The sequence below is a fragment of the Frankliniella occidentalis genome, unplaced genomic scaffold (genome assembly GCF_000697945.3).
Source record: "Frankliniella occidentalis isolate FOCC.00 unplaced genomic scaffold, Focc_3.1 Scaffold653, whole genome shotgun sequence".
Lineage (NCBI taxonomy): Eukaryota > Metazoa > Arthropoda > Insecta > Thysanoptera > Thripidae > Frankliniella > Frankliniella occidentalis.
This window is the reverse complement of record NW_026267768.1, coordinates 1-20,044: the sequence shown is the minus strand read 5'-3', so window position 1 is coordinate 20,044 and position 20,044 is coordinate 1. Positions and strand designations below refer to the sequence as shown.

The 20,044-nt window shown below is 48.6% G+C and overlaps 2 long non-coding RNA genes across 7 annotated transcripts; one reads left to right on the top strand and one right to left on the bottom strand.

Annotated features, from left to right (window-relative positions):
* The first annotated feature begins 46 nt into the window (after nt 1-46).
* Nucleotides 47-8,942, top strand: LOC113205665 (uncharacterized). 6 transcript variants are annotated; one of them, XR_008012198.1, is made up of 16 exons: nt 47-185; nt 297-456; nt 697-804; nt 1,204-1,272; nt 1,386-1,502; nt 2,330-2,413; nt 2,518-2,688; nt 2,767-2,859; nt 2,964-3,094; nt 3,307-3,422; nt 3,498-3,545; nt 3,654-3,811; nt 3,961-4,131; nt 4,581-4,749; nt 6,861-7,014; nt 7,198-8,942. It is a non-coding gene; the product is annotated as an uncharacterized LOC113205665 (long non-coding RNA). The 6 variants fall into 6 exon arrangements; XR_003303378.2 differs by having other exon boundaries at nt 1,386-1,847; XR_008012199.1 differs by having other exon boundaries at nt 1,386-2,413; nt 2,796-2,859.
* On the bottom strand, nt 8,943-20,038 carry LOC127751652 (uncharacterized). The gene is made up of 2 exons (XR_008012204.1): nt 19,354-20,038; nt 8,943-13,260 (listed from the first exon to the last, which is right to left on the bottom strand). It is a non-coding gene; the product is annotated as an uncharacterized LOC127751652 (long non-coding RNA).
* Nucleotides 20,039-20,044: the final 6 nt, after the last annotated feature.

Below are 20,044 nucleotides of genomic sequence, written 5' to 3'. Positions count from 1 at the left end.
TGCCATGGCAGTCTGGTGTTCTCTTTGCCTGGCAAAATGTATTTCTCCTGTTGTAAAATGTACAAAAGTTCGTGGGTGAGAGTAATTTCCAGTGTATAACTGCATTTGTGATGTACCTAAATTAAATTTAGTTAACTTTTAACACGACTGTCAGTGAGCTGCTCGAGCAACTGCCCACCGACCAGGTAAGGTTATAAAGTCTTGTTCTTCCATTCTCCGATCAAGGAGGAGTCGTAAAGTTGTGCGTTTTGAAAACTCTTCGTAGTGTCTAATTATTTTTTCTTAATTTCTTACAGTTCGGCACCAGGTTACGGGCGTCAACGCTACTATAACAGCGTTGACCCGAAAAAGTATGTGGCCAAAACTTATGACATGCCCTTTTCGAAGCACCCCAAGTTTCTTCTGTGGATTTCTCTCGTCCGCCTCTACACCCAAGCCGAATGCTGTCACATTAAAGTAATTACAAGTTAGTAATTGTCTCCGTCGACAACTCATGTCACATTCAATCACTATTCTAAGTGACATTTCATCACATGCACCATTGGAAGTTTGGTTATAGCTCATTGAAATACTGAGTCATTTATTACAATTATTTGTTGTCTATTTTGATGAGGCCCTACGCCATAGAAGTAAACTATTACTTTGGCCAGAAGTTCCCTACTGTTCAAGTTTTTCACAGTATTGTTGTTTTTGCAGGAGTTGCATCTGTAAGTTTGCTGGAGTAATAACCCTACTTCTCACTACCTTGGCTGAAAAGTGTTGTGGTTCAAACAACAACTGCACCCCGTCCTCGTGCAGAGTTCTGTAAGTACAGGCAGACCATAGCCATTCTTTATTCCTCCCCCTTCGCAGCTCGCCTGCGAACTCCTATGCTAAAGGTGCTTTGAGAAAGTACAACCTTTTGCTGGGCTCTTCAGCAAAGCTTAGATAACCTTTGTTCTCTCTGACAGAGAGCACTCACTTTATTTCAACTCTGATTGAAAGAGACTAGGCACCCAATTTTTTTCTGTAAGGATTGCAATATTGTTACATTAACACCATGAATATGTTTCGATAGAAACAATAAATGTGAGATAGGCAACGACGGTTCCAAATTGGTAATTCCTTATGTGCATGATTTAGTAAGAATTTTTGTATCTCTTTAAATACAGGTAAATCATTGTAATGTTGACATTCCTTTTTAAGCTTCTGTTTCTTTTCTAGATGGTGTGTTAGCAGGGGAGTATTCATACTGTATCAAGTGAACCCATCGCAATGTCTTCAGAATGTGAAGTGAGTGTCAATAACTGCCCTTCGCTGGTTTTCCTTCTAGTGGCACAGTGCTACTTACCTTGTGTGATATTAAGATACAACCACCTTCATTTATTTCTTATCATTTGTTTCAGTTTGGTTTGAAAATAAACTTTTACTAGATGTGAAAGCAGTATCACATTCTCTGAACATTTTTGTGGGTGTGAACTTCAAGAAGTATCAAAGATGAGTATTGTCAATATGCATGGAAGGTATTGTGAACAGATTATTTTTGATAATTGTGAATGCAGCTTATCATTTCTGTACCACCTTTGAGTTACCAGTGAGAAAGCGTTTCAATCCTCTTCTATCTGCCATGTTTTCTGATGTTGACTGTAGCAACGGTTTTGAGGGCATAATTTTGCCATCGACTGGAAATGCACTCTTGACATGGAGCGATTACTGTCTCTCATTGAGAGCGAGACTGGAGTCTTCCGCATGCTTTTGCTGTGGTACTCTGAAAATTCTCTGTCTACCTGTGCTTCAATGATTTTTGCACTGGTTTAGAAAGCATTTAGTTGCTATCGACTGGGATTGCATAATCAAAGAGCATATTGGTTAGTCAATTAGCTTTGCTGGTCTTTGCTTTTCCATGATTGATGTACTGGTTTAGAGCGCATTTAATTGCTATCGACTGGCAATGCACAATCAATGGTAAGGCAAATCAGTTTTTGTCTTTTTTGTATGTTGTTTGTCAGCATTTGCTAAAGACACTCCATTCCTGATTAAGAATAATTATCTTGAGCTCAGTAATATTGTTTAACTTTGGGTTACATTTTATACATAGTTTTATTCCTTCAAGATTATCTTTTATCTGATAGCTGTATTTTATAATCATTTTCTTTTTTATTTGCCGCTGCCCTATTCTAAACCCTCAACTCTAAAATTTTGATCTTGTATTGACCAGTTGTACTTATAGTGCCATATGGGAAAGTGAGTGTGTGTAATAGACAAAATGCTATCTTCAGATTGTTCAGGTTCTCTTATCTGGAGACTGTACAAACGCTGTTGTATCTTCAACTTCAATTTTGTGTTTCAGAAATGGAGTTTTTTCCAAGCAAGCAGGAGTCAAGAACAACGAAAAAGAAACTTCGAAAGAGAACACTCACAATCTGGATTGCATGTAGGTTTTACAAAAGTACTGTATATAATTATATGTACTCAGATAAAAGTGTGATTGCCGTTCTATGTTTTGTTGTTGTTGTTTTTTGTTTTGTTTCATGTTAGATATGACCATGGAGCTCCTAAGATTTCAAGACTTTGTTGAATGTCATCTGTTAGCTGTCCAACTTTCCTCATCACAAATCTTATTGTGTTCATATTGTTCTATTCTCACCACCTAAGGAGGGTGCAGTTGTCACCCACCTATCAACTCCTATACTCTGGAATCATAAATAAGTAAGATCATACCTTACTTACAACTCTACTTCTACGAATGGAAATAAAGGGTGAACAAGTGAATTCATCTTTTTCCAGGGTATTGACAGCAAAACATGCTTTTGCAGTTTGACGATAATACACACCCATTATTGCGAGTCAATGCTCCCAGAACATATGCCATCAAGAGTGGTGAGTGGACACCTATTGTAGTATGTTCTGTTTCAGTGTACGTATGTCACACTTTACTCACGTGATTGTTCATTTTTATTTTCTCCCCTAAACTGGATGTCCAGTTATTACTCGCCTACCAACGCTATTTCTTCCAAACTTGGACTGATGGGAAAAGCATGCAAACAATTTTACGGATTCAAATGGAGTTATTCCTTGGCCCTCCTGATTTCATTTTCATTCAGGGGACTCACAGGTAAATGTGTTGAACAAGTTATTTCCTCTATAACATGTCAAGTTTTTATATCTTGTGCTTTGTTTTAATTATTATCTATGTGTTTGATTTATATTATGATTTTCAAATGTTTATCTTAAATTTAAAAAATGCAATTCGGATTTTATTCCTTTTAATGATTTATACATATTAACTCGTACTATCATGTTATCTTGTTTTTCTTATTTCAATAGCGTGATGAGATTGTTTGATGACCTTTCATTTTCTGCTGGTGGTTAGTGGTTATGAATCACATTATATAGAAGTCCTCTGATATCATGTTATGTGATGGGAGAAAGGAGCACCTCAGGTAAGACTTTAATAGATCTCTTCAAACTCAAGAATTTTTCGCTGCTAGTCTAACACATCATTTGGTATTATACAGCCTGGGTTTTGTCTCTTCACTCTTGATACTTGGGGATTGAATTCCAAAGTAAGTTTTTTATCTACTTGGTGAATTTCAAACTAACAATCAGTATGAGTATATTCTTCTTTTATGAGACTAAACTGTTCTGTTTTTGTTGTTGTTTTATTTATGAAGACTACACTGTCCTGCTTTGGGGTTTGAAGGCTGCAACATGTTTTCAACAACATACTACCATGCAGTCAAAATTCAGGACAAAAGTTTGCATTCCTCAGTTTGTCTTGAGTAACTATACTTAAAAAACGTGTACTAGTCTGCAATGGCAACAAAGTCAGGTAAATTTGTTTCTTTTTGTGACTTCTCTCTCTCTTCAAAGTAAAGTTTATTCAAATCAGAATAAAAGAATGCTAATACATATTTTTGCAACATTTTTGTAAATACAAACAGGTTCTGATGTAACATACATTTTATTTTCTGTGCGTAGCTTCTATTGTGATGTGCAGACCCGTTGTGACCATGGCATTGGTGGGTAACTTATTTTACTTACTACAAGGAGGTTGGCGTAGGTCCTTGTCCAATACTCAACAGGATGGAAATCACTTTATCTCTGAAGCTGCTACAGATGGATTCTTCTTTTCAATTGAATAACTCCAATGTAAGTTTTACACTCTTCCCAACACCTCTCCCTTTTTGTGCTCTCTTATCTGAATTGTAATGAGGCAAAACTGTTTCATTACTAAGAATTTGGAAAGTATTTGTGCTAAAATTATTTCATCTCTAGTAGACTATCAGTACACATCATTGGCTGGGTTAGATAATGAATTTAGTTGCTCATTCACTATTTTTCCGAAGTAACCACAGTTGATGCTTCTCTTGGAAGCCTCTCTTCAAGCATTGTGTTATCTAATTACCATTCATAAAATTACTATAACTGATTATTACAAGTTTTGAGGCATTGTATCTTGATGATTGCAAAGGTTTCACTCAAACATCCCTTTGGTTATCCAATTTCCATGTGTTTATCTGTAGTTCCTTATTACAATTTTGTTTCTATTCTCTTTATTCTTTTGTACATGTTAACATTTTATTGCCCTCTTTTTTCAGATTCTACTGCTTTGTGGTGTGAGAAAGCAACCTTGGATTTTGTGTTAGTGGGCTACATGGATACCTTTGTTTGCTCCAGACATGTAGAGTACAGGTCATGTATCACATTCCATGGAAGTCTGAGAATATGTTCAAGAAAAGATAGTGACATACAAGAGTCACCTTCTAGGTAAGATATGGGAGCCATTTTTTTTAAATTTACAAGAGGCTTACTTGGTGTAGTAGTATATTACATGCAACTGCGAAAGTTTGTTTGTTTACACCTCAATGGCATGGTTTAAATGCTAAATCGTGAAATCTAATTATGTGCAAAACTTATCCCAAACGTTTAAAAATATTGCTATTGTCATGATAGGTTACAGGCTGCGAACTGTTTCAGTACATAAAGCTCGAAAGATGGAAAGATTTTCAGTCTAAATATTTTTACTCTCTGCTCTTGTGAAACATGAGAAGTTCTGTATTTTCTTTTTAGATACTGTAACGTTTCTTTGATAGATCAATGTCTCAGATTTTGGGTTAATCATTCTTGAACTCACAGAATCTCCCATGGAATTTAATCATCATGTGGCTGCTGTGTGTTATTTTGTCGATTGTTGCAATGGTTTAGAGAGCGTACCTTCGCTATCGACTGGAAATGCACAGTTGAATAAAATACTGCCTCTCATTGAGAGGAAGACTGGAGTCTGCAGTATGCCTATGGCTTTGGTTTTCCTGTGCTCCTGTGCTTTAATGGTTGCTGTTATGGTTTGAAGGCATGCACCTGCTATCGACTGGAAAGGCACAACCAGAAAGCATATGGTTAGTGTATCAGCCTGTTAACTGAGGAGACCTTGGTCTTCACAAGCCTTTTGTATTCTGGGGAGCAAGTTTTGAATTAATGTAGTTGTAAAGTACTTATTTAGGGGTCAAAGATATACCTGCAGATAAAGAGGTTCAATTTTATTCTCCTAGATTAGTGATGCATACTACGAACAGTGTCAGTTGTACGTATCCTTACTAAAAAAAGGGGGCAGCTTAGTATGAGAAATAAGAGTTCTGTCCTTCTGTTGTACTAGCTCAACTTTGTTCCATATTCATCTTATAGTTTTAAAATTTATAGTTACCATAACTATTTTGCACTCACTGATCAACTTTTTGATTTTTGGATGCTGAGGTCACCAGCAATTATGAAGTTAATTGTGCGACTCCTGGTGCACATTGATCATTCCAGGCAATTGCTTACTGAAATTACTAAGCGTTATTTGGAGACGATGGTCAATTAGTGATTGCATTGACTTTTGCATTGGATAGCAAAGGTCAGTATCAGGGCATGCCCTGAGAAAACCTTTCAGTTTTCAATTTCTAAGTTACTGTAATAACTATTTTATACTCACTAATCAACCCCTTGATTAGATGCTGAGGTCAGTAGCAGGAGCTTCCGTGTTCTTGCGAAAAGCTTAAGTTTCTAATCATGAAGTTAATTGTGAGACTCCTGGTGAGCATTCCTAACTGAAGCTACTAAGTGTTACTTGGAGACGATGGTCGAACAGTGATTGCATTGACTTTTGCATTGGATAGCGAAGGTCAGTATCAGGGCATGCCCTGAGAAAACCTTTCAGTTTTCAATCTCTATGTTACTGTAATAACTATTTCAGACTCACTAATCAACCCCTTGATTAGATGCTGAGGTCAGTAGCAGGAGCCTCCATGTTCTTGCGAAAAGCTTAAGTTTCCAATCATGAAGTTAATTGTGAGACTCCTGGTGGGCATTGATCATTCCAGGCACTTGCAAGTCACTAACAGGCCCCCCTTAGTTCCCCCTTGTTCCTAACAGTCTGTCACTTTAAGAACACTGCTCAACTTGATTATTCCGGTTGCATCACTTATCTGGGAGCTGGTCGTGGATTTTTAACATTATATTCATGTTTTTATAGTGTACTAGGTGAAATCTTTTGGACTGAAAAAATACAAAACACAATTGATAACAAATTTGAGGTTTATTTTCTGTGACTACTAAAGCTGTCTAGTTTCCGAAGCTGTCATAATTAAGAAGGACTCCTAGGAGTACTACAGCAAACCATCTACTTTTCCCTTTCCCCTCAAAAATATTTTGAATGCCTCTAGAGGAATTGACCATTATTCTGTGATAAGTACGATGTGTGAAACTTAAAAATGCACTGTCTGTTTTAACTAACTATTTGTTTTCTTTTACACTTTTCTTAGCTTTGCATTCACATCTTTCTGAAGGTACTGAAGGTAGTTTATACTTGCAATGATAATTATTTCTAAATTTTGTTACAGGTGTGAAAATTTATCTTAAAAAACTTGCATGGATGGACTTACTTTTGTAAGATCAAATATATGTTAGCTGGAAGACAATGAGCTCTTAAGGCTGCAAATATTCATAATTAAATTATTTTGGCTTGGTCAAGTATACCAAGGAAACATGTATCAGGTAAAGTACATCAATTTTTGTTTTTTCTGTGTAGCTTCTCTCTCTCTTAATTTGTAAAAATGATATTTCTGTAATCCAAAATTACAATTACTGCTCTTAAAAGGCAAACAAATTGTTTAATCATTTCCGGAAACATAGGAGGTTCTGACTAAATATTCATTCTACTGTATTTTCTGTCCACAGCTCTGTTCAGGTTGACCCATGCCATAGAATGTACTCGATCTATGTGGCTGCTGTGTGTAACTTTGTCGATAGTTGAAATGGTTTAGAAGACATGTATTTGCTATCGAGTGCACCATTGACTCTCAATGCGGGTGTGACTGGAGTCCGTTGCATTCCTTTTGCGAAGTCTTACTTGTTTAGAAAAGGATAAAGAATTTATTCACCTACATTGGTTTGCAATGGGAAATTTTGTATTAGTTCACTTACATATTTAGTGACAGCACTGCTGATTGAACTGCCTGTCTTCAGTTGAACTATTATTATCAATACTTTAATGAATTCGGATTGCACCTCATTATATTGAGTATGGGTTATGGGTGAATGTGCATGTGAATGTGCTATGTCAGTGTTCTTGGTTTGCTTTGTTTCACCATGTGGTGTGGGGTAGTGTTATCTCTTGGAACTAATACGAATTAGCATGGACATGAGTGCATACTGAATTCACAAGTTAAGTGAAAACTTAATTTAATTGGTGTTTTTCCGGTATACTTCTTAAATTGAACTTCTTCTTGGAACTAATTTGTAAAATTTTGAGAGTCAGAAAGAAGGACTCCACATGTTTTTATTTATGCAGTTGCACCAATCAAATTTGTAAGCTAAAATTAAGGCATCTGTACAAATAAAGTATTTGTTTTGAAGACATTAAAGTACAAACACAAGACAAAGGTTTGGGCAAATTTCAAGAGCTCAAGAAATTACATTGTCAAATGTCAAACCGAACACTACAAGTATTGTTTTATGTTCCTTTATAACATTTATCATATGTTCAATTTCAGCCTTCTCTGCATTTGGTTTTTGAGAGCCTATCATAGAAGTATGACAATTCTTCCTAATGTACCCAAACTGCTCTAGGATTCAATTTTTTTTTTTTTAAATTATTTGTTTGGCAAAGACACCTAAAGAGTGTAGCACGCTCAGCGTCAGCACAAAATTTGGTTTTCAATGGTGGATTAGCTGAGAATTCTTTTTGAGGCCTTTGCCCACACTTACTGTGACCAGTCTTGGAAGTCACAATCAGTGGAGAGTCTGGGAAATTAATGTTCGATCACATAAATTATGGAAGTCTTGTTTATTTGGAGTTTTCATCTACACTAAAAAAACTTAAGAAATTATTTTGAAAAATCAATTTAAAAAGGTCAGTAAAATCACCCATAGGCAATAAAGTCGACTCTGAATGTTGTTGGCACCCGGAAAGGAAAACTGGCAAAGTTAAAAATATCTTTTCTTCGTGGGTTCAAAAATATAATCCTCAATATTCCATTCATCATTTTCTAAACAAACCGGAACAATCTACGTTACTTTCAAACATACATATGTTAACTAGGACGTGACATGTCACTACGGCTGAGGCATTGCTAGCTGGCGCAATGTTTTTTTTAAAACATTCAGTTCAAATTTATCAATTAAATTTTCAATAACATCTGAATACATTCCACATTAGAATGGAAGTGGGCTGCCGCCCCATCGAGCCCCTCTTTTATTTTATATTTTCTTTACCAAAGTATTTGAATGCAATGGGGCTGCCGGCCCCCATGACAGCCCAAGTCCATGGACTACTATACTACTAATGTGTATCGTAATTCTCCTGGCTTGAAATTATTAGTATACTTACAGGAGCTGTTCTCAAGACCACCTAGAACACTTCAGGATGCAATGTAAAGTTTGGTCATTAGGAATACAACAATAAATAATAATACTTTCTCAAATACTGTGTTCTTTAATTTATTGTTCACACCTGCTGTCACCTTGGTGTACCATTTTATTTCTCTTTAATGTAGCTACCACAAAATGTTGATTTAGTTACCTGCAATATTTTGGCAGATTTTGTTAAAAGAATTGTATTAAATAAAATTCACTATTGAAAACACTGGTTCTTCATAATTGTAAGGCAATATCCTTTTGTCTTCTTCACGAACGCAATTCCGTTTCTAATTCCGTAATGGATATGAGAACTTTTACGTGAAAATGTTGTCATGTCTGGGGATTCCCCTCGTCTTTCCCCCCTTTCCCCTCTGCATTCCCTTTGTGTCGTGTGTATACTCCATTCGCTGAGGGACCTGTGAGGGGGAGAGGGGAACGTCCTCTGTGATTGGTGGAAGTGTTTTCGAGTTTTGCTGGAATTGTTCGACAAACCTCTAGTGGCCGGCTCACAAACTAATCCACCGGAAGTCAGACGCTGTCGAACAGTTTTTGCCGGGAACAGTTACAGTACACCCGTCCTGCCGCTGGGCTGTGCCAATTAGGATCAGACGCCACCACCACGATCGCAGCCCCTCCTCTAGTCCCCCTTTGCTCTCAGGCTACACACGCCGGACCCTCCCAAAACAGCCTAGCTCAAACACAGCGGCAAAAAACTTACTGCATAATTTTTGCCTTCTCTTACGTAAAATCGGATCGTAAAACAATATCGCAGCGCGCAAAATCGTTATTTGAATTGAATTTCCCGCGCGCGCCCATTCGCTTATCTCGCGCGCGTGTGGGCGGTGCCGGGCGCGCGGGGTCGTGCTCGCGGTGCCCCTCTAATGGGCCGGCCGGAGCGCCCCCGCTGCCCCCGCGCCGTGGAGGTCACGTCGCCAATCGCGGCGATCTGCACCGCACTTGCCGTCGTCGGCCTGCAGCGTGTCCGGCCTGCCCTGCCTGGGCGGGGCGTGGCTGGCCGGGCAGAGCGCAGCCATGCAACAGACCAACTACCCCGTCTCCCTCCCCTCCCCGGCCCCTCTTTCCCCTAACGCACCACTTGGCTGTTCGCATTGGATACAACTGCGTCCAGCGGGGTGAGCCACCACATCGCCTCCACTGCGATGAGTGGCGATGAGCACCTTTTGCAAACTGCTGTCCATGCCGATTGCAAATGTTTTGGAGAACGGCACCGCGCCTGGCTGACCCCGCGCGCCTCGCAGCAGTACAAGGAGAAAACAAAACGAGGCGGGCGCCGCCGCCACCGCTCGTACGAAACGCCTCCCCGGGGGCCTCGGCCGGCGGCGGACCATCGCAACGGGCTGCTCGGGGGGCGCCGAAGGCCAAAGGACTCGTCCCTTATGAAACGTTTTCGTCCTCGTGGCGGCGCCGCGGGCGCGCGCGCGCCTGTTTGGGCTGCTGGCCAGGCGCCCCCCAGCAGGAGGGTATACCGCGCGGGGCGGGCGCCAACTGGAACACACCGCCTGCCTCCTCCGCCATGCGGGGCCAGCGGACCGGCACCGCAACAAGCACTCGTTGCTCGTCAGGTACTCCGACAGGCACCCCGCCCGGACCGGGACACGGCCGCTATACGTGCGAGCGCGGTGCGGCGTGGCGGGGCGTGGCTGGGCGTGGCGAGCTTCCCGACCCCGGGGTTGGCGCGTTACCCGGTCGGTTACAGATCTAACGACACGGGTGTAATCGCGCTGCGGTGACGGGGCGTCCGGAGACACGACGGACACGACGCACCTGGCGCCACGCCCGCCGGCCTAGCCGCCCTGCTCAGAGGGGCACGCGGGGGACGCGGCCTCGCGCGCGACTCATGCGAGCGCAGCACCACGGGCCCCACACGCCATACGCAGCACGGCGTTGGACATCGCCGACGACCACCATTCATTTGGCACGGCACCGCCGCTGAGCTCCTCCACACCCTGCAACATCGCACCGCCCCGCCGGCCTACAAACGTCAAAACGATGCAACTCGCGGCCGCGACTAATCGCCCATTGTCCGGGCCGACGCCCGATTGGTCGGCAGAGGACGCGAAGCGTCGCGGCGGGAGGCGCGGCGGGGCATCGCCGCGGCCATGGGGTCTCACACCCGCACACTCGCACGAGACGTACGCAGAGTCAGTTCATTGCCTTACCGATGGCGGCTCGCAGGGCTGGCCCGGGTGTCGCGCGCGGTGGTAGGCGCCGTCCCGGCTCCAGTGGCACCGGCCGCGGCCGCCCGGACGCACCACGGCGCGCGCGGGGCGGTCCATGCGCACGGCTCACATGGCGGCGCGGCGAGCAACTGAGCGCGCGAGCAGAGCGGAGTATAGCGGCCACCAGACGGCGGCAGCAAAGCAGCGGACGGCGGCGCCGAGCAGGAGCAGCGGAGAGCTCAACGCAAGAGCGCGCAAATGGAGTACGAGTGGCGGAGTGGCCCGGCCCGGCGCGGGCTAGCGGGCTGCTGCACGGGCGTAACGCCACGGACAGCGTGGTACGGCGGCACGGCACGCCCGATCAGATATTGGAAACCGAACGGGGGAGGAAAATCGATCGCGCGGCGGGCACCGAGAGCGGGGCGGGGAGGAGGGAGTCGAGGCGGTGCAGCGCGGGGGCCAGGGCACTGGGGCAGGTGCGGCAGCTGCACCGGCTATTCTATGGGCAACCCGCCCGCACCCGTACGCATGCGGTACAGCCACCACAACATACCCTGACCGAACGCGGATGGTGTGAATTACAGACCTCTTGGGGCGCACAACATTACTGTCGCATCCTTGTGGTGAGACGAGAAAGTAAGGGTTGACGACGCATGACTCAGCTTCCTTATTGGCGACTTGCCCACGGAATATTTGATTTGCACGACTCATGACTTCGGAGGCCATAGAGTCTTGCGTGAGGACTTATTACTCAATGGCACAGACTTTTCAGACTATGTATCGGTTTAACATACGGTTTAGCATGTCTCTCTTAGGGGTCGATTGTTGAACAAACAGAAATGTTCTGAACACAAGTATTTTAGAGCTACAGTGAGAATATTGAACGCTTCAAATAGAGACAACACTATCTTGTTTTCATATTGTACGTGTACGATTGCTAAATTCGGTGCAAAACCTACTACACACGGTTTTGGCAAGAAGGTACAGAAGTGCATTGCTGAGAGAAAATCATCCTCAAAACTTACATCGCAATCCCAACAGTGTACTTAGTACACATAAGGAACAGTGCACTTTGCAATTGCAGTAGTACGTACACACATATAAGTGTTTTTTTTTTTTGCCACAGAACACACATAGAAGTAGCTACTTTACCTATAAGGTGACTTACACACAATTGGTAAGAACACACACACTTAGAGGTGTGTGATTCCAACAACAATTTACATGAAAAAGTACACTGTTGGTTTTGCAGTGTGGTGGAAACGATTTTTTTTTTTTTTTTTTTTGCTAAAAAACGGCAGATTACATTTTTACAAGTTTAGTAGTTAGTTGTCGAGGTGGTACTCACCGCTGACTGCGGGCGGGCCTTGCCCTGGATGAGCTGCGTCGTGGAGCCCATGGGGGTGCGGGGCTGACTCCAGCCGCCGGCCGCGCTGCCCGCGACGCTGCCCCCGGCGCCCGCGCTGCCGCCGCTGCTGCCGCCGCCCCGGTGACGGCCCAGGGTGAGCCCCGCGGCGCTGGCCCCGGCCCCGAGCGACGAGGAGGTGCCGGCCACGGACGTGCCGGCCACGGAGGAGCAGGCCGAGCCGTGCGCGTCGCTCAGGCTGAGCGCGTCCACGCCGTCGACCACCTCGGTACGGAGCCCGTCCACGACGACCACCGACGCCTCCTCCGCGAACGAGTGCAGTGCATCTGCGCCGCGGCGACCCTCGGCCGGCGCCGCCCTCGGTTGCGCCGCTTGCGCCGCGGGATGGTCGGCCGACGCCGCGAAGTTCGGAGCGTCGCCGCCAGACTGCAGCACCACCACGGTGGCGCCGACGCGCGACTCCGGGTTCCGCATCTCGCCGGCGGGCGCGCTAGCGAGCGGGGGGTGCCTCACGGCGCGGCGCCCCGGCGGCGCGACGGCGGACTTGCTCCTGGAGACGCCGGCGCCGAGGCCGGCGCCCAGCCTGCGGGCCGCGACGCTGTCCTGCGCCGTGCTGGCCGCACGCGCGACCACGCAGGGCTGTTTGGGCGTGGAGCTGGCGAAGGGCGTCGGGAACTCGGGTGAGGGCGCGGCCCGCGGCCCCGGCCGAGACGGCCTCGGTGTAGGGGCGGCGGCGGCGGCCCCGTCGTCCGACAGTCGGCGGAACACGCCCGGACCGTTGGAGTCGCCGAAGGCGTCCGCCTTGGACTTGTAGGAGAACGACAGCACGCGCAGCACCTGCAACAGAGACAAGAGACGTCAGGAAGAGAGTTAGAGAGTGGCGAGGGTTGCTTCACCCCTTACTAACAAATGTAAACACTCGAGAAGCACTAAAAAAAATACCCCGAAAAAAAAAAAGACAAATTAAGGACAAATCAATTTAAAAGGGAAAATCAGAAAAAAATCGAAAAAAATCAGGAAAATAACAAAGAATAAGGAAAACGCAAAATAATTGGTGCACGCTTAGCGCTTATATTGTTAGTGAAGTATCCTTAGTCCCCTAGGCGCCGCAGCCCACGGGGCGCGCGTGGCGGATGGGTTGCCTGCCCTCCAGGCGCGGCTCAGCGAGCGCCTTCCTCCCAGCCCCGACCTGAGGACACGTTGGGTTGCCTACTCTCACGGCGCTGAGGGACCGCCACGAGACGCCGCAGAGAGCGGGCGGCAGGCAGCGCGCAAAGGAGAGTCACGACAAACAACACGAAGGGAGGCGAATAGACTTGATGCTGCGAAGAGTTAAGGAAGGGCGCCGTTACCGACTGAATCACGGGCAGGAGAAGGTGGAGGAGAGGAGAAGGTGGAGGAGGAGGTGGAGAAGGTGGAGGAAAAGGTGGAGGATTGGCGGGGCGATGTTGGTTATCGCAGCCGCTCGCCAGCCCAACGCACTTCTTGGGGCAAGCCGCGCGCGTCACCGGCGCAGTTCCGTTTGCGTGTCGTCGGACTCGGGCGGGCAGAGATGCGCGCAGCATCCGCTCTGTCCGGACCGGAAGAGCAGAGCGTCACGAACACGGTGCACTCTAGACGGGGACCTGCTGTCCTCCCCTGCACTGCACCGCCTCCCTCTCGCGAGTCACTCTCGACCGGCCGCTCTCGTTACACACACGCGAGAGTCTCCCCCCAATCACTTCGACCTTGAGGTAATCGGGTGGCAGCGAGCTAATCACCTTGACCGAAAGGTGTGGTTTCGTCTTTCAGAATAATAATTGGGTGACGCGCAGGCAGAAGGGCAGGTCCGGGTAGGACGACGGGCAGTGCAGCCATCGGCGTCAAGCACCTGCAATGAGCCCTTCGAGCCCTAAATGGGAAGCGGGTCGTTACCGCCAAGCCGCCGCCGCGCCACGCCGCGCCGCGCCCACGACAGGATTTGGTCGATTTATTTTTTATTTCACTCCCGCAAACTAACGGCCTGCGAAGGGCACAAGTACCTTCGGGACGCGACCGCACGCCGCGCGCAGGCAACGCGACCTGCCCCTCGGCCCGGAACAGACGAGTTTTCCTCGAAGCTGGTGGACAGGACAGCCGGGCGCCGCAGCAAAAGAGCGAAATGGACAGCGATTTTTCGTGCCTCGTCTCCGTGCGGAGTGCGGAGTTGCTTCCCGCGCGGAGGACAACGATTGTCTGTCCGTGGGAACAAAACCAGAGGCTAAAGGGACTACAAAGCTTCAGGGGCCTCTGTAAACGCTTACTAAAACACACAAAAGCAAAGATAAAAATAGAATCCGCTTTCTTTCTGCGCTATCAGTGTTTAAATTAGTGATGCATCGTTTCAGCAGATACAGAAAGTCCTACACACTGCACCCAGGCGTCACTCTGGCCACGGTGTCAGGCTCCGGCCGGGTAGGCAACCTGTCCACGAGTGTGCATGCGAGACAGTATTCCTTTCAATAAAAGGTATCTAGGTCTTTCGGACACTTTGTCCCAGTCGATGAAGCGTTTAGATACTAAGCTGTACCTAGTGCTAACTAACATGGTCCCCGCGACAAAAATAACAACATAAGTCAACTCTACAAACATGAACCGAGCTGCGTGTGGGACCGTAGGCCTGGCGCACCAGACCTTGCAGGTAGGTTCCACACAGCAGGGTCATGGTTTTGGATGAGGTTGCGGCGTTGCGGCAGTCGTGTCTCATTTGCACCTTTCAATACCACCGCCGGATAAAGTGTTCCGAAATATATACGACTCACGTGTTAATGCGCGATTGCCCGATCGCAGCCGCCAGGGGGCGGGAAACGGACCAGGGACGACCGCCTGCGAATACTACTAACGCCGCGCCGGGTGGAGGCAGCCGGGGCGGGCGGCGCACTATCGTCACGATAAGCCAAATGTTTGCTTTGTTTACTCGCATACCTGCCTCGTGGCCCCGCGCCCGCGTTGCCCGCCTCCACCGGTACAACTACATCTGCGTCGCGCAGGAAAAGCCCCAGCCAGCCGCGGTATGGATCGCGAGGGGTCCTTCACTCAAAAAAATCAGCGTACACCCTCAGAAAAACATCACAAAAAAATCAGGAAAAATCAGAAAAAAAATTCAGAAAAAAAAATCAGGAAAAATCAAGAAAAATAGATAAATTGGTGTTCGCTAGAATTTATAGTGAAGGACGCCTCCACTGTAAAAAATATTTGTGGGAAAAATCCCACAAATGTATATGAAGTTATTTACATATACATGTATGGGATTTTTCCTACACTGCTGTACAGGGAAAATCCTATATGTGTGCTGCAGATTTCCTTGACATATGTGGGATTTTTCCTATACGAGTGTGTGGGAAAAATCCCATAAGAGTGCAGCAGATTTCCTTGACAGGTGTGGGATTTTTCCCATACGCATTTTTAAAAAGAAAAATGATATTTTTCGGGTTGAGGACTCGGATCCTACTCTTCCTGCACCCTCACTTCTCGTAATTCACATTTAAGTACACATTTCTAATTACCAAATACTTTACCGGACGGGGAGTTGAACCTCGGACTTCTGGGCTGCGATCCTGTCACGCTGACCACTAGACCACGGGGACTTGTTGGGAGAGAGGCCGTAGCGTCCCCGGGTGATCCCAAGGCTGCGCGGCCGGCCCCACCCGGCCGTTTTTAGAGGCCAGGTACGGGCAGCGGCCACCTGCCCTTTGCGTAAGGGATTTCTAGATGCATGTTTTGATTTCGGGTATTATATTTTAAACTCCGTGCCCTAATATTTTGATAAACTTCAGAAGCACCCTCCAAACATCATCCTTTGAGACCACAGCAGGACAACGAGACTGCTGAATAATTGTACCTAAGCTAAGCAGCAGGATTGATGTGTCCAAAAATCATGAACTGTAAATTTACTATTGCGTTGTCGGAAATTTTCAAGATAAAAATAGCAAAATTCCCACACTTGTATGTGAAAATTTCTTCCTAAACACTCGTAGGCATTTTGCCACAAAAGTGTGGGATTTTTCACATACGTATCGGTTTTTCCCTATACACTATTTCGTGTATAGGAAAAATCCTTCACATGTGTAGGAAATTTCACGTCCCACACGCGTATGGGATTTTTCCCACACACTTGTATGGCAAAAATCCGAACTTTTTTTACAGTGTCGGTATGGATCCCTTCGAGACGCACGGCGGCTGGGTGGCTGGGTGTCCTGGGGGATGTGCAGGTCCCCGTGATGGGCACGCGGCCGCGGCGGGGCCCCGGCCGAGAGACAAGACGACGACGACGTAACTGCTGCAATTTTCCTCACGAATAGTTTTCGGCTCCAGTCGAATCAAGAGCTGGTCTCGTCGTCTCGGCTCTCCGCTGCTGCCGCCCTCCTGGCCCGCGGCTCGTCCCGTCCCGTCCCGCGGAGAGGTCCTTGCTCTCGTAACGAAACGCAGAGCGCAGCGCGCGGGCCGCCGCCGCCACTCCACGCTTTTGTTTCCTCCTTTCGCCCATTTCTCCTCCTCATTTGCGCCAATAGTGAGCTGCAAAACTGACCTCATTTACGGCACCCGTTTCGTAAGAACGAAAACATCTCTAGAACCTGGAAGAACGATCAGAATGGGACCCGCGAGTGAACAAAAAATAGGGATGATCCCAGTATAACGTGTAAATGCATGATGAGTGTGCGATATAACAGAGGCAATATAAGAGGTCCAGATTTCACCTATCGCAAAGCTCCCCCAAATTACTACATAATCACGCACTTCCCGGTTATTATTGAATGAGACGTTTATCTATGAGAGGGGGGGGGGGGTAGATGATTCAATCGGACGCCACAGGTGCAGGCCAGTCACGCTGGCGTCACCATACCGCTGCTCAACGTGCCGTGATCATGCACGCCGTCGTCCACATCACTCCGGGCCGGGCGCCCCACCACCACCTAGCGATCCTCGGCGCCGCGCCGGGCGGGAAGACGTCGCAGCAGAAGTGAAGTCAGTATGTACTATTGAGATGTTCGCCCATTTTCTCCGCCGCTCCAATGGAGCAACAAACACGATGTAAGAGCCGGTAATGACCCGCAGAGTGGAGTACGTTCCGCGAGATTCCTCCTACTCCATTCCCCGCCGCCCCCCTCGCCCTGCTTGCTTTCCTCTCTCCCACCGTCGGATGGGGCGAACGATGAACCGAACCGCGCTGGCCGATCGTAGGTATCAGCGTGACTTTCTTGCGCGACATTTTCCCTCCAACGGCTAACGAAGTAAATGAGGTAAAAATAAAAATGAGGTAAAAATAAAAATGAGGTAAAAATAATAATTGCGGTGACATTACAAAGTGAGTGCGCTCGTGCTGCCGCCGTTCGGAACAGTCGCGCCGAGCTGCTGTGTACTGCTTTGCGATTCAGCCCGTGTGCTGGCCGAGCGCTGCCGAGCGCCGCGGCGCCCGCCCCAAAGGCCGCAGCCCGGCCAGGTGTGCGTGGGACGCGTTCAAGTTTATCACCCTCCTCCCCTCCGCCTCGCCGTGGTCACGACTGGTCAGTGCGCGCACCGCGCGGGGCGGGGCGCCGGTCACGCTGCTGCGGTCCCATCCAGCAGTCACGTTTCCGACGTCGTCGTGCTCGCAGCCGTGAGGAGCGAGGGTAAAGGCGAGGGGCGGGGGGCGACAGCTCGTCCAGTCGCGTCCGATGCACCTTGTTGCTCGATAAGGTTCCGGGGTTTCGAACCCCCGTGTCGCCGGACCCGGTCCAGCCCCGCCCCGACTCGCAGTAAGGCTCCCGGGGGGATCCACCCCCCCCCTCTCTTTCCGGACCAGGAGAAATGCAAAGCCTCTTACGTTTCTTCACAGGCTGTCCCCGGGTGTCGCCCTCGGACGGACGGACCTCGCCCGGGCTCGGCATTGTCTCGATTGTGTCCCATGCAGACTGACGTGCACTGACGTGGGAGCCGGTAACCAGGAGAGGCATAACCCCATGCAACATGCATAAGAGCAGTGGCGGGGGCGCGGGGCAAGGGGCGCGGGGGCGAACGTCTTCCTTCAGAGCCCGTCCAGCCCAGCAGCAGCTGCACCAGCTCGACAGCTCAAATGATAATCCCCCATGGGTCGGTTCCAGGCCGGCGCGCACAACGCGACTCCGTCCAGGCGTCGCGGCCGTCCTCCTGGAGATCTCCAGGGGGAAAGGAGAGGAGCGGGAGGACCATCGCGAATCCACCACCGCACGACGCGGCGCGGCCGTCAGCCCTGGAGCTGCTGGCCCGGCGGTGGTCCCTCCAGGAGGAGGAGGAGGAGGGCTCTCCAGAGGAGGCCGCCGTCAGAGCGGCTCGTCAAGTGTCGCAAGCCAAGAGAGGAAGCGCGCCGCATCACACGCCAGAGAGGGAGGAGCAGCGACAGCAGCCGCGGCCGGCGTCGTCCAGCGACAATCGACCAGAACTTTTCTCATCCTCGAGATGGAAAATGAAGGACAGCGACGGGCGCCCCGTGCATTAACAATGCATTTACGTCACTCCCGGTCACGACCGACCACGACGACGACGACTATTCAATTCCACGGGCAGCAGCAGCAGCAGCAGCAGGAAACGTAATAAAAAACACAAACACACGTCCATTACCACGGTGATTATCTCCCGGGGGGCATCGCGGCCGAAACGCTACTCAGCGCGCCAGCTAGAGAGAGAGAGAAAGAAAGAGAGAGCAGGGACAGATGGAGCGGTGGTGAGGCGGGGAGAGAGAGAGAGAGAGAGAGCACGTGAGAGGGGAAATGGAGAGGAAAAGTAAATGCCATGGATATTTTGAGAGCGCTTAGGAAGCCATGCATCACGGCTGGTCCGCACGGAGGAGCATGGGCTGCGGGAGGAGGAGGAGGAGGAGGTCGTTGTTCCCGCGACGCTTATGGCGGCGACCTTGGCGGGCGCGGGGAGAGTGGTGGTCGGGGAGAGCTCTCTCACCAGCGCGATGCGATGATGCACGCCGTTGGTCTTCGATCAACGGCGTCCGCCCCGACGACGACGACAGCTCGCCGATGAGGCTGTCTGCTCGGTCCCGCGGCCCAGTGTAACCACCACAGTCTGGACCGACGCAGACGGACAGCAGCAGCAGCAGCAGCAATCGGAATCATGACAATGAAATAACTTGCTCGCGGATAATGATTCAACTGTACGGGCGGCGCCACGGACTTTCACTGGGCCACACAAGCCACCCGAACGACGCCCGGACGACGGCCCAGCCCCAGCAGGTCCTGCTCGCTCCCCTGCCCGACCCGGCCCTGCGCGCCAACGGGATATCCTTCCCGTTTCCAGAGTCGCCCCATAGCTTCCCACGCTTAACGACGCACTCACACGTACTATGTGAGGTAACTCACACTCTCAGGGGGGGCCTTGGAACACTACCCGCTAATACAGTGGGCGCCTCCTCCTACCGCGGGGATCACATGGAAATGAGATGATGAGCGCCCCGTAACCGCGGGTACTTCTTATCTACGGCGCGAGCTCACGCAACGAGCCGTGCCCGTTAGGGCGTAAACGCGCGCAACAGCTAACTGGGGATGGGGACCGCCGCTGCACCGCTGGAATCTGTTCACGACCGGCAAGTATGGTGCCTAGGAGGAGGCGAAATGGCGGGAAAGGGTCATTATTTTTA